The sequence below is a fragment of the Notolepis coatsorum genome, assembly GCF_963971535.1.
Source record: "Notolepis coatsorum genome assembly, chromosome: 3".
In the NCBI taxonomy this organism is placed as follows: Eukaryota; Metazoa; Chordata; class Actinopteri; order Aulopiformes; family Paralepididae; genus Notolepis; species Notolepis coatsorum.
Window position 1 is genome coordinate 151,941,689 of NC_140167.1, and position 15,736 is coordinate 151,957,424.

Genomic DNA, 15,736 nt, shown 5'->3' on the forward strand with positions numbered 1-15,736 from the left:
GGCTGCTCAGTGCTTACCTGGTCAATAATGTGGTCCTCCTCTTGCCAGATAGATTTGTTAAATCATAATATCCACAGTGGTGTGCTCTGCTGGTCCTCAGTAAATGTCCCGCCGGCGAAAATAAGTTGCTATTAAAGTGCTAAATGTTAGATACACTAATAGAGGATTCGAACGTGCCCGCTCTGTTAATAACATTTTCAATCAATTCCGCGAGGGGATGCTGTTCAGACATGTTTGTAGTAGACTACTAGACTGAGTGACAGTTTTATACTACTAATGAGATGTCACGTTAGGTAGTCAGGTGGAAACGTGAACTTCTGAGTGCCCCGCCTCCAGGGGGGAAAATATGCTGAGTGTTTTCCTCCCAGCTCCGTTTTAAACTTTTAGGGTGTGGCAGTCAGCTCGAATCTGATTGGCTAGGATCGGATTTGGACTCTATAATGCTGGAAGCCTGGAGAAAGAGACCTACCCACTGCCTCTCTCCTATACTAGCTGCAGTGAGCACAGTCTGACAGTGTGTTAGAGGGAGTGAGAAGGAGAAGAGGGAGACATTTAAAAAAATATATATATATATATATAACACAGATGCACAGATGAAAAAGAATGTAAACTATATTAATTTTTTTTTTTTTTTTTTCATATTTCATATTTAATATTTGATATGAATTTATAGGGAGGCATGGCTTCCGTTGGCTTCCATAAGGATTCGCCACTGCCCAGCAGCACCCCCTACCAATTTAAAGTTCCAACGTGGCTGTCTCACGCACACCTACATATATCTGAGACGCATCCTCTCACATGCACTATGGAGAAAGATGGCATCCCGATAGAAGATGCAGCACATACCTGCTCGCAGGTAGATCGGTTTACATGTAACGTATGTGCATCAGGGATATATATGCACAATGTATAGTAATGTTTTTTTTTTTGTAAGTGCTTTTTTAATTTCCATGTCAGTTGTTAATGTGTTTGTATGAGTCTTTTGTATGTTTTGTATGTTGTTACGAAAAAGAAAAAGACAAATCTTGGATGTTGCATATTATGCTGTGGAAAGATGTCTTGTGAATATTGGAAAGATTTGTGCGAAAATATCAAAAATATAAAAAAAAAAAAATGGTCAATAACGCTGGCGCCATTGAGTAGAGATGGGAAAACAGTGTGGCGGTCAATGAGTTAATACCAGTCACTAGGCAGAGCTTTGTGTTGCGTGTGTAGCACTTGTGTCACTAACAGTAACAGCTGTTCGCCACGGACCAGTTCTATAGGTTCGAATGAGGAGAGGAGTGATATACACAGTAACAGTGACCTGTAATTTATTCAGTTTTTAAAACAGCAGTGCTAGTAAGATAATGACGACAACATACAACGAGTAGGTGAGGTAAAGTGAAGTATCCCTTTTAGGTTCTTTCATTAACCACTCCTTCTTTCAGGAAGGTTAGTTCGATATCAAGTCCTAGGTTGATTGGATCAACACATTCGGTTCAGTTCGACCCCTTCTCTCAAGAAGGTTAGTTCGGTATCAGGTTCTAGGTTGATTGGATCAACACATTTGGTTCGGTTCAGAAGTCTCTGAGGTTATCACTAGCTATAAGCTAGGTTTAAGGTTGGACATTAGATGTATCCCTTTTTCGTGAGTAACTCGTTATCTTTTCTTCTGCAATTGCAGATCAGTAAACTCTATATCAGTTTATCATTTCATTAAACTCTATATCAGTTTATCATTTCAGTAAACACTATATCAGTTTATCATTTCTGTAAACTCTATATCAGTTTATCATTTCAGTTCGGTAGGTAAACATATTAATTTAAACCTTTAAGTGTGCACGTAATGCAAGTACCTTATTAGGTGCAATGACCCTTTAAACTCTTTCTTTGCAGGTGTAATACCAACAAAGTACCAATGGAAATATTCAAGGTTATAGGAATGCAAGTACCTTATTAGGTGAAATGACCCTTTAAACTATCTTTCTTTACAGGAGAACCATCAGCGATGCAACTATAATCAATATGTTATCAACGAGATTCAAGTTTCTTACTGGGTGCATTGACCCTTTAACTGTCCCTCTTTACAGGAGAACATCAGTGGTTCAGGTCTTATTGGGTGCATTTACACTTTAACTCTCCTTCTTTACAGGAGAAATATCAGTAGTTCAAGTATCTTACTGGGTGCATTGACCCTTTAACTCTCCCTCTTTACAGGAGAAATATCAGTAGTTCAAGTATCTTATTGGGTGAATTTACCCTTTAACTCTCCCTATTTACAGGAGAAATATCAGTAGTTCAAGTTTCTTACTGGGTGCATTGACCCTCTCCATCTTTACAGGAGAAATATATATACAATGTGCATCATTCAAATACAAAATACAATATCAAAATACAATATCAAAATACAAAAGGTGAAACGGGGTCAAAAGCCCTTGGAAGTCCTTGTGTTCAAGTTCAATCAGTTCGTATCATAGAAAAGGATAGGTCATACCGTCCTTGGAAGTTATTGTGACTCAAGTTCAATTAGTTTGTTAATTCCTGATCCACTTCCTCACTGGGAGTGAGGATGGTCACTTAAATATTTTTTTCTTTAATAAAGAACGGGAGTGGTTCTTGTATAATAAATAGATGGATATAGCAAGTTAGCATAAATACACAGTATAACTGTAGATTGTAAAGTATAGCATTGTATAGTAGTGTACATAAGACCCAGTGCCTCACCCGTAGCTAACATTGTATTGCACTATCGCAGGACCTTAGCATGTCTTACCATGCTTTTATTTATTATTAAAAAAGAATTTGCCTGATTTTTCTGTGCTTTTTTCCTCCCATCCCAATTTAGTCGTTATGCCAATTCCCCCCTCCCCTACCTGGTCGTTGTGCGCATGTGCCCCCTACTGGTCGGTCAAGGGAGCCCTGAGGTCTACCACATGCTTCCTCCGACACATGCGGAGACAGCCAGCGGCTCTCTTTTCACCTGACAGCGCGGACTCTCATTGGTGAAGTGTAACGCGTGGGAGGTCACACTGCCTTCACCACTTCCTGTCTTTTGCTGTGCAGGCGCCCTGACCTGACCTGTAGGAGTCGCTGTCCACAACGCCAGATTACCACCCCATCGACTTCCCTCCCGCTAACTCAGCCAAACGAGTTAGTATGACGGCTGGCCCAAGCCAGAGGCAATGCTGACACCCGGATTCGAGACCGGAGTCTCTCGCATTGGTGACGAGCGCAATCTCCGCTGCGCCACCCAGCCACCGTCTTACCATGCTTTTTGAAAATGTTATGTACATTATACCTGTTATGTCTTATTCATATTACTTGTATTATTGCACAAACAGGGTATCTGCAGGTTTAGCCCAGTCAGATTTAAGGCTTTTTAAGACTTTTTAATGCCACTCAGAATTAAATTTAATACCAATTTCACGATAACAAAATGGCAAAAATCATGGGTACTCTCAGTACACTCATTCAAGGGTACTACGACTATGCCTGCACCTCATGGTACCAAAGCACCTCAAAGGCACTAAAAACAAGATTACAAACATCACAAAACAAACTGGTCAGACTACTGCTTAACCTCACTCCTAAAACCCACTTTACCCCTGCCCACATTCAAAACCGCTCTTAAAGAGCACCTACGGGAGGCTGCAATTCGAAACTGGACACCGTAAATGTCCAACCCGGCCCCCCCCCCTCCTAATGTACAGTCTCATCCCCATCATATATATATAATATTTTCTGTTATGATCTCTGGGTAACAGTACTGTATATTATTTGCATATCGTATGTCACAAATGTAACAGTACTACAGTATATACCTGTATGTCATGATGTCATGTATGTTTTTACTGTATTTATTTCTGTATATTTTATTTCATTTTTATTCTATTTCACTCTACTCTTATCCTAGGCAACTTGATTGATTTGTGTTATTATTCTAATTCGTGACCTGTCCTGTCTAAATGTTTAAATGTTGAGCGATTTGCAGTGTCAAATTTCCCACGGGATAATAAAAGTATTTCTATTCTATCTATTCTATGTTGTGTATGTCAATATGAATTGAAAATGGGGGACCCTGATGTAAACAAGACAAACGACTTTCTCTGGTCTGCATCCCCTTATTATTGTGTGTATTGAGCTGTACTGTATTGTACACATTCTGCAATCTGTTAAATAAAGTTTTCATTCATCCAGTTGTTTTGTTTTTGTGGTTTGGTTGAATGAATACTTTATTTAACAGATTTCAGAATGGGTACAATGCAGTACAGCTCAATACACACAATAATAAGGGGATGCAGACCAGAGAAAGACGTTTGTCTTGTTTACATCAGGGTCCCCCATTTTCAATTCATAGTGACATTTATGACATGGACAACATACATGACATTTATGGCATAGGGATATACATGACATACAGGTATATATTACCGTTACATTTGTGACATACATGATATGCAAATATACAGTACTGTTACGCATTGATCCTAACAGAGTCAGGGAACATCGCTTGAAACACCTCTCCTAGTCCCTCATTTCCATTGTAGGACTGATGCTTTGCGACCGTATTTAGAACCCACAGTACCTCAGCTTCAAGGGTTGGCGTGGAGCCGAACGTTACCCGGACAGGTGCAGATGTAATTGGTGGTAGACCTACCTGTCCCTGAGCAGTTGATGTGGACGGCGTCGAAAAGAAATTTGATATTGAAGTTGTCTGCAGGCGGGTTTTTGCAGATGTAACATGCTTAGCGCTGTGCATGTGTGACTCGACTGCTTTTATTCCCATCGTTCCCAGTTTAAAATCCTTTTTGCAGAGTTTGCAGCGGGCCTCGTACTTTCCAACCACGGTGCAAACAGAGGGTTTTCGAGCCAGTTCTCATTAAATTTGCACTTTCCCATGTTAAATTAACGAGTGCAAATAAATACAAATCAATTAAACTAAACTAAACGTCAGCGTTATCGCTACGGCTTGAATAACGTGTTACCTATGCTCCGGTGTTCTGAAATAGCTCCCGACGGCGACACACATTAAGGACCATAAATTGGTTCCGCCCCACTGCGTACCGTTTGCGTGAAAGAGAAAAAAAAGCCTGACTTTATCTCCCGTTAATAATAGTTTCCCCCCAGATTTCACAATGAAACATAAGATGACATGGCATGTTTTTAAGACCTCCGAAAGTCGGATTTAAGACATTTTAAGACAAATTAAGGCCTTAATAGTTGATAGTTGAATTTAAGACTTTTTAAGACTTTTTAAGGTCCCGCGGACACCCTGACAAATGTCTTATTCTCATTCCTATTCTTATTACTTGTATTATTGCACAATCGCTGCAGGCATGACCCCCCGCATTTCACCCAGACCAGGCTGCAGAAACAAATTAGTGGGGGGCAGTGATGCCACAGATTACTTGTAAAAGTAATCTGATTACTGATTACTCCTTTAAAAAGTAATCTAAGTTACTTTACTGATTACTTGATTATCAGAGTAACTTAGTTACTTTGAAAGTAACTAGGTTACGAAGTCGTCGTCGTTCCCCCAACAGTTTTTTTTTAAACGCTTTATTGAAAGTGCATAAATTGTTTTTAACTTGTTTCTCTGCACATAACGTAAATTGTTAAACTAGTGCTTCAGCTTCTGTACCATCAAGTATGGTAAAGCAACAGTCTATGATGCTCACAGCATTAGAGCAGCCAGCCAGTGGTTTTACAAAACCAGTGTATCACATCTAACAAATGCAGGCTGAACTATTCAATTATATCAACTGTAACTATTAAATTGTTTTTATAAATGTCTCTCTATAAACATACAATCAGTCTCTCTTTAACATGTAAATTAACTGTAAATCTGGCAAATAAGAGCTTTTGCTCTGCCACCATCAACCCTCCTGTACCTAGTCGAAGCGTCGGCTAGTGTTGTGATTCCAGATGCTTTCAATGCAATTGGATGTGCTGTTTTTAGCGGTAGACAGTATTTTGTTTCCTCCGCATATGAATGTCATCTTGCGGTTTCACTTTTAATTTTGCCAAGCGTTTTGAGGTGGAATTCTCCGACGACGGAGCCCTGCTGTCACACGATTGGCGCATATGTCACATGACGTGCTGTGAAGACCCGCCCTACTCTGCCTCTGATTCGCAGACTGTGGATGGGGAATGTGATTGGACGAAAGCAGAGTCACTCACAGACAGAGTCCAGTCACGCCGCGGGACACATTCTTGTATTTAACCCTTTCACTGCCACATCACGTCACTCACAAATAAGAAAAACAGCTCAAAATGTATTTTTGACTGTCGAAAACGAAATAAAATACTGCATTCTGCCTGCATTATGAATTTATGATGAGATAGTAACGAAATAGTAACTCACAGCCACTTGGACAAGTAACTGCAATCAGATTACTGGCTTTTAAAGATTAACGCGTTAGATGACTATTTTCGGGGAAAAGTAATCAGATTACAATAACGCGTTACTTAGTAACGCGTTACTGGCATCACTGGTGGGGGGGCATAAAATGTTCTCGGGGGGGCACAATGGTTTTTCAACACAGGTTCCCTTTTATACGTTTCAGCTGGGACAGCGGCGCTGTGGCTTGCTTGGCGCTGCCCACGGTGCTGAACTAAACAGCCGAGAGGCAATTGAAAAATCTAATTTCTCTCTATCTTAAGAACTTTCACTAATACAAAAACAGACTGAACGGATATATATATATAACAGACCTGCTGGGGCAGCGGACTGAGAGCAGGGGACACAAACAGGCTGCATAAGATGGTCAAGAAGGCCAGTAGCGTGTTTGGGGTGGAGCTGGACTCTAGCGAGGGTGGCGGAGAGGAGGAACCTTGCTAAGCTCCAGGCCATCAGGGAAAACCCCTCCCACCCACTATACACAGATTTGGCTGACAGGAGGAGCATGTTATAGGCTCACACTACCTAAATGCAGCACTGAACGGCACAGGAAGTCCTTCATTCCGACAGCCATCAGACTATACAATGCATCACTGTGCCTCACTGCATCACTGAGCACAGAGTGACAGTTACCATCTTCCTGGACTCTTACTTTTTAAACAGCACTGTGCAATATTACACCTACTGTAGACTTCAGTATATTTTTACTGTATTTATTTACTGTATCTTTTATTCTATTTTTATTCTATTTCATTTTATTCTATTCTTAGGCCATTTGTTTTGTTATTCTTATTTGTGACTTGTTCTGTCTAAATGTTTAATGTTGAGTGATTTGCAGTGTAAAATTTCCCTCAGGATAATACATTTCTATTCTATTCTATTCTATATCTTTGAAAAGTCTCCATTTATTCAACACTTCTGAATTCACTGACAAACTGAACTGAACTGACAAAAATAAGGTGCATAAAAAAGCAAACAAAATTCCTCCACAGGCTACTCACCATCATAAGTAGAGAGGCAAGCAGTGTTTGGGGACAGAGTGAAATCTTCTTAAAACACTGCCCCTCCACTCATTCCTGAACTTTTTTGTTAAGTCCTTCTCAAATGCCAACTGAATTAAATTGGCCTTAGTTGCGTCGATTGATTGATTGATTGATTGAAAAGTTTATTAACAGATTGCAGAATGGGTACAGTACAGTACAGCTCAATACATACAATTGTTAAGGGGATGCAGACCAGAGAAAGACTTTCGTCTTGTTTACATCAGGGTCCCCCATTTTCAATTCATCATAACATATATGACATACATAACATACAGATAGACAGTACTGCTACATCTATACATTTATGACATATCAGATTTGCAAATACAGTACTGTTTGTGATACAAAAGTGTCCAGAAAAGGAGTGTATATACATTTGGCATAGAAACTGTACATTGGAGGAGGTTGGTTGGGTGGGGTGGGGTTGGGTGGGTTGGGTGAGGGCTGTACATTGGTCGATGAAGCATACTAAGGCGATGTTCTGTAAAGACGTTCTTGAGGGTAGAAAACGAATTCTCACAGAGTGCCGTGCTAGTTTCAGTAGTGTTGTTGTTGACATCAGTGCCCACTAGGGGTGTCCCCGACTAAGGATTTGGATAGTTGACTTTGATTGAAAAAAAAAAAAAAAAAAAAAAAATCTTTTTTCTTTTTTTTTTACCAGGGTGGGCACAGCTGACTCAGTGGGCGGGCCCGGCCCCCTAATGCCCGCCCATGGCGCCGGGACTGATTTCACTGTATGCTTGTATGCCGTGACAAATAAAACTCTTGACTTGACTTGAAGGCAATTCACAATCCTACCAGATTGTTGAGGCAACGGGGTAACAGATCAGGCTCCTGGGTATAGCCCTGATCTGGATCTGAGGTTCTTTGGGTTGTGTCGGTCCTATGGGTAAAATGTGCACAAATTGTAAAAAAGAAAACAGCCATTTACCATTTCAAGAATAAGAATATAAATCTTTGTAATTCTTTGTATATAATTATTTGTAATAATTCTGTCTTTTGACAATAAATGCCGGCTTACCTCATGTAATTCTTTGTATATAATTCTTTGTAATAATTCTGTCTTTTGACAATAAATGCCGGCTTACCTCATTTGTGCGTTTGGACTGTTGTTTTTAATGTACAATAGCCTACGTGCATTTTTGAAGTCCAGCTCCAGTATACTTCCTGGCAGAAGCTCACACTTTGGTTTCCTGTCGTGATTAATCACATCATCCAATAGTATTTGACAGGAAACTATTGTATGAGCTTCCTCCAGAAGTATACTGGAGCTGGGGACTATACAGTTATGCATACCATTGTAAATTGACAGTTATTTTGCCAAATTATTTATAATTATATTATATAATATAATTATTATTATTATTCAATTATTTTTTTGGCAAGTCTGAAAAGTAATGCAAAAGACTTGCCAACAAAATAATTGAAAAATAATAATTATTATATTATATAATTTGGCAAAATAACAGTCAATTTACAACGATAGACATGCATAACTCTATAGTCCCCAGCTCCAGTATACTTCTGGAGGAAGCTCATACAATAGTGTTGAGAGTCACAGCCAACTAGTGACACTTTTAATAATGACATCCTGTTCTCTCTGTCACTTGTATGATATAAAGGTTTAAGCATATGTTTATTGTAAATATCTGTTTTAAATCTAGGCATATGTTACTGTATGTGTCTATATGTGATATGTATTCATATATATATATGTGTATATGTGTATATATGGATATACGCTTTGCACGAGTATCTAGGTCTGGGCTGGTATGCACAGTCGAAATACAAGAGACACAGGCCTCTTGTGCTGTGAAGACAATAATGTGTAGGGAGGTGGTCACAGAGCACTGACCTTGACAGAGGAGCCTGGAGAGTTAACTCTTGCAGTTATCAAGCAGAGAACTAGTATACATTATAATACAAAAATATACATACATATTATACTTTAAACTACAAAATACATATATGATGTGTGATCAATCAGTGTTTAAGTATATGAGTGTTGAGTTGTACATGTATATATATGCTATATCTGTTTTCTGTAGAATTTGGACCATTGCAGACATGGTGACGTAATGGGGTTTTTCCCAAAAGAAGTGATCCGTTGCTTCCCCTGTTGCTGTGGCAACTAGAAGGGGAGGGGAGCTCATCCTTGCTGAATTGTGTGTTGATTAGATGGTAGAAATGACATCACTGTACTTAGACCAATAGCAAAGAGATCCTGAGCCCTTTATAAGGGCCAACCCGCTGGATCCCAGACAGATTTTCAAGCAGATTTTCACTTTTGACTTCAGACACCAGGCGTATAGGCTATGCTATTTTAGAGAAGAAATGTTTTGTTTTATACTTATTATAACTGAATTGGACATTTCCAATGTAGTCTCTTTTTGTACCTTGCCTTTTCTAATTAAAATAACTTTTTTATAATACCTATTGAATTCGTGGACTGCTTTCTACTGCAATGGGACACGATGCTGGCCGCGCCCTGATTTTCTCTGAGGTGACTATGTCCTGAAATACAGATTGAATCAATTGCTGGTTAATGCTTTTCAGCTAAAGTTATATATTATATATATATATACTATTGACAGTAGTAATGCTTGGTTTCACTGTTTGTTGTTTGCGGGTTCCGGTATCTCTGTGTTCGACGGACTCTGTCAAGTTTGTGGGAAACAGATGGTCTAGTCACTGCAGGACTGGATGATCGTTGCCACGGACGGATGGGCCTGTCAGATTGATAAGGGGTACTGGGGCGTGCAAATAATGATTAAGTGTTAGTACGCTAATATTACACTATTGGCAGTAGTAAAACGTATTAAACGGTGAAGTAATATCATCAGGCTTTCAAATGGGTAGCATTACAGGCCCTTTCGTAAAATGATGATAATAATGATGATAATGATAATAATAATATTATAGCAATTACAGGCCTTTCCTCACAAATGAGGATTGTGGCGGTGATGACGGTGACGTAATATCATCAGGCTTTCAGAGAAGCAGCATTACAGACATTTCGTAAAATGATGATAATAATGATGGTAATGATAATAATAATATTATTGTTATTATAGGCAATAAGAGTTCTCCCAGACATACATTCGGTTTATTACAAACAAAGAAGAGGTTAACAACTCTTCTATGCTTACATTTCATATCAACTGGATATAACTAAACTAGTGGCGATGAAGTAAGCTTGATATAAATAGTAATTGACCCGAGAACTTAGTGAGTTTAGCACCTCGCTGGGGGATATCGGGCGGCCAAAGGGTTATATCTCAAGTAAGTGATCTGAGATAGATAGAGACATCCCATCGGCTTTCAACAAATAGTTTCATGTCAACACAGTACATTTCGCTGAGTAGATTTTACTCAAACTGAGTACATTTTACTCAAACTGAGTAAAATTTGATTCACTTGGGCTCAAATGGACTCAGTTTGAGTAAAAATTACTCTGCGAAATGTACTGTGAAGATACAATAGGTTGACGTGATTAATCACGACAGGAAACCAAATTGTGACCTTCAGGAAGTGTACTGGAGCTGGACTAAAAAAATACATGTAGGCTATTGTAAATACACAATACATTGTTGTAATATATATACAACAAAATAATGTGATATCACAGTAATTTCTTACAATTTGATGTTGTGAAGTCACAATACATTGTTGTAATATATATACAACAAGCTATTGTAATATCACAGTAATTTCTTACAATTTGACGTTGTGAAGTCACAATACATTGTTGTAATATATATACAACCAACTATTGTAATATCACAGTAATTTCTTACAATATGATGTTGTGAAGTCACAATACATTGCTGTAATATATATACAACAAAATAATGTGATATCACAGTAATTTCTTACAGTAAGAAGTTGTGAAATTACAACAATGTATTGTACTACCATTACTGTGAAAGTACAACACATTGCTCTGAAGCCATTCACAGTAAATTATTGTGAATCTTACTGTAAAAGTCATGCAAAATATTGCCTGTAAGCTATTGTAACTTTACGGTGAAAAATCTTACAGTGTACCATTCTACCTCCTAAACCACTGTCTCCCCCCTAAGTTATCTTTATTTCAGTATGGCTGCCGGTAACCATTGGTAATCACTTTCAAAAGAAAATGCCTACATTGTGTACAGTGGTAGAATAGGTAAAACACTGGAAAAGCATGGTATTACTGTTTTGCAGTGACTTGTGTCACAGGTTGACAGGACAGTGATCCCCATGCAACCCCCCTCCCCATGGTAATATATTTTTCTCACAGTTCCACTTTCTTTTGTACACCTGTGGATGGTAAGGACTGTCAGAATATACCCCCATGGATTATAAGAACTGGAGGAACTGAACATCTGCCTGGTTTACTGTGTAACTGAGACACATCTATGAACCGCTTGGACTATGCCTTGCATGATGTCGCTCCCACAGCTGTGCCCAGAACATTTGGAATAATTGATACGTGATTGGGTACAGCTATGGACAAACATTTGTGTGAGAGGAGGACCTGGGGATTGGCTGACAACTAGCCTGTTAAAATTGCAATGACGATCAAATCCCACCAGGTGGCAGTATTGCCTACCTTTTTAACTGGGGATATCAGTTGTCTTCCAGTACTGAGTTACCTCCGGCTGCTTCCACCTCGGAGTGGATCAGGACATAGCAATCGGTCGGAGATGTGGTGCCTCAGGCCTATTATTTCCCGTATGACAGCCATGTCCAATATACACGAGTAATTGCAATCGCCATGGGACGACTGGGATTTATTCATTTTGGAGTACCTTCTGACTGAGGTAAGGTCTATCTTAGGTAACCTGCTGGTATTTTGTAACCTAAAACATGCTTTTGTACCGATCAGTGTCGTATTTTTCCTGACCTAAAACATGGTTTTGGTAACGATCGCAGTTTCTGGGTAAGATGACCCCCCCCCCCCATTGATGATTTTGTGAAGACACATATGTATATGGTATATACCTTTGATTTGGAAGTATTTGGGGTTTCAGGCAAGCAACCTGAACGATTTGGGCATAATGCATATAACGTGTGATGAAATATGATGAAATATGACATAAATATAGCAGACACATTCCTCACACAAAGGGATCTATCTCTTCCTCTCCCCCATGCCCCATACAGATACACACACTCTGACCTTCTGACACGCTCACACAAGGCCCCAAACCTTTCTCTCCCTCTCCTTCTCCTTGCCCCGCTCCCTTGCCTCTCTCTCTCTCTCTCTCTCTCTCTCTCTCTCTCTCTCTCTCTCTCTCTCTCTCTCTCTCTCTCTCTCTCTCTCTCTCTCGGACATCCTAGTGCCACTTAACCTTCGAGTGAGGCAAATAAATTACACCAAAAGTCATAACAAGCTCGCCAGATGGTGCGGCTGGGTGGCGCAGCGGAGATTGCGCTCGTCACCAATGCAAGAGACTCCGGTCTCGAATCCCGGTGTCAGCATTGCCTCCGGCTTGGGCCAGTCGTCATACTATCTCAATTGGCAGAGGTAGCGGGTGGAAGTCGATGGGTGGGGATTGGATGTTGTGGACAGCGACTCCTACAGGTCAGTTGGGGGACGCCTGCACAGCAGAGACAGGAAGTAGCGGGGGTAGTGTGAGCCTCCCATGCGTTTACACCTCGCCAATGAGAGTCTGCGCTGTCTGGTGAAAAGATGCGACAGGCTGCCTCCTCGCGTACCGGAGGGGCCCCGTGATACAAGGCTTCTATCCTCCCTACGACCGACGAGTGGGAGGCATACTCGAGCAACGTTCAAGACAGGGGAGGGGAGAATTGGAAATACGAAATTGGGATGGGAGAAAAATAGAAAAATAAGGTGAAAAAGTGGATACAAAAAAAACAAGCTCGCCAGATGGCTACACCACAGATCGTTATCAAATGGCACATCCCCTCACTCCACAAAAACTCACACACATGCTATAATATCCTCGTTTGCCCCTCCCCATTACACATAGCCCCTCCCCATTACACATTTTAACAGCTAGCCATGCCGGACTGGGGGAAGGCCAGACACCACTCTAATGTCAGATCAAAGACAGTTGGTCGCCAAGATAAGGACACACGCGCGCACACACACATACACCGCTCAAAAAACACACGGCCCCCGCTCTCTCTCTCTCCCTCTATCTCAGCACACACACGCACGTAGACACACACACACACACATGCACACACGCTCACGCACACACAATTTACTCACACACACACTCACATGCACAAAACATGCACACCTCCAACGCAGACTCGCCAATACACATTAAGTTCACACATGCACTGAATGTGACAGATACACACATATACAGTACTATAGCACATATAAAGCGGAAGCCCCGACTCCAGGGGGGACACTGCTTCACTGCTCTTGACTTGACGGAAGGACTGGACTTCACTGACTGGACTCCGCTGACTCGACTTCACTTCTTTTTCTACACGACCGGCCGGTTGTACCAACTTGATTTCAATTGTACCTTGCTTATTCACTTTTTATAATAAATACCCTCAAAAGTGTTTCATCTCTTTTATCTTTAAATATCTTATTACAACTTTCACGTATCCAAGTTTAAAATACGTGACACGCGCCATATCCCCCGATCTTTGAAAAAATACTGGATTATTTTGGAAAGGGCCGATGTTTAGCATGGAATTACAGGAATTACAGCACAAACTACAGTATGTAGAAATGAACTGGTTAGTCAGTGTTGGACTGTGAACAATGCCTGTCAAATGAGCCATACTATTGTCTCCATAGCTATAATACAGAACACACGATGGGTCAGCAAACATCACTAAAATGGTCAATAACCATAACTGAATTACACACACTCATATGCACAAGGCTGAGATATACATGCCAGAGGCACACATACACACATATACTCACTTGTAGGAAACAGGCCCACAAACACGTACCCACATATACATATCTGAGACACACATTCATACATGTTCTCACAGACACCTACATATATCTGAGACGCATCCTCTCACATGCACTATGGAGAAAGATGGCATCCCGATAGAAGATGCAGCACATACCTGCTCGCAGGGTGATCGGTCTACATGTAACGTATGTGCATCAGGGATATGCACAATGTATAGTAATGTTTTCTTTTTTGTAAGTGTTTTTTTTTATTTCCATGTCAGTTGTTAATGTGTTTGTATGAGTCTTTTGTATGTTTTGTATGTTGTTACGAAAAAGAAAAAGACAAATCTTGGATGTTGCATATTATGCTGTGGAAAGATGTCTTGTGAATATTGGAAAGATTTGTGCAATAATATAAAAAAAATAAAAATAAAATCAATAACGCTGGCGCCATTGAGTAGAGAGGGGAAAACAGTGTGGCGGTCAATGAGTTAATACCAGTCACTAGGCAGAGCTTTGTGTTGCGTGTGTAGCACTTGTGTCACTAACAGTAACAGCTGTTCGCCACGGACCAGTTCTATAGGTTCGAATGAGGAGAGGAGTGATATATACACAGTAAAGGGAATAGTAGACCAGAGACAAGGTTCTAACAGTGACCTGTAATTTATTCAGTTTAAACAGCAGTGCTAGTAAGATAATGACGACAACATACAACGAGTAGGTGAGGTAAAGTGAAGTATCCCTTTTAGGTTCTTTCATTAACCACTCCTTCTTTCAGGAAGGTTAGTTCGATATCAAGTCCTAGGTTGATTGGATCAACACATTCGGTTCAGTTCGACCCCTTCTCTCAAGAAGGTTAGTTCGGTATCAGGTTCTAGGTTGAATGGATCAACACATTTGGTTCGGTTCAGAAGTCTCTGAGGTTATCACTAGCTAAAAGCTAGGTTTAAGGTTGGACATTAGACTTTTTTCGTGAGTAACTCGTTATCTTTTCTTCTGCAATTGCAGATCAGTAAACTCTATATCAGTTTATCATTTCAGTAAACTCTATATCAGTTTATCATTTCAGTAAACTCTATATCAGTTTATCATTTCTGTAAACTCTATATCAGTTTATCATTTCAGTTCGGTAGGTAAACATATTAATTAAAGTGTGCACGGAATGCAAGTACCTTATTAGGTGCAATGACCCTTTAAACTCTTCCTTTGCAGGTGTAATACCAACAAAGTACCAATGGAAATATTCAAGGTTATAGGAATGCAAGTACCTTATTAGGTGAAATGACCCTTTAAACTATCTTTCTTTACAGGAGAACCATCAGCGATTCAACTATAATCAATATGTTATCAACGAGATTCAAGTATCTTACTGGGTGCATTGACCCTTTAACTCTCCCTCTTTACAGGAGAACATCAGTGGTTCAG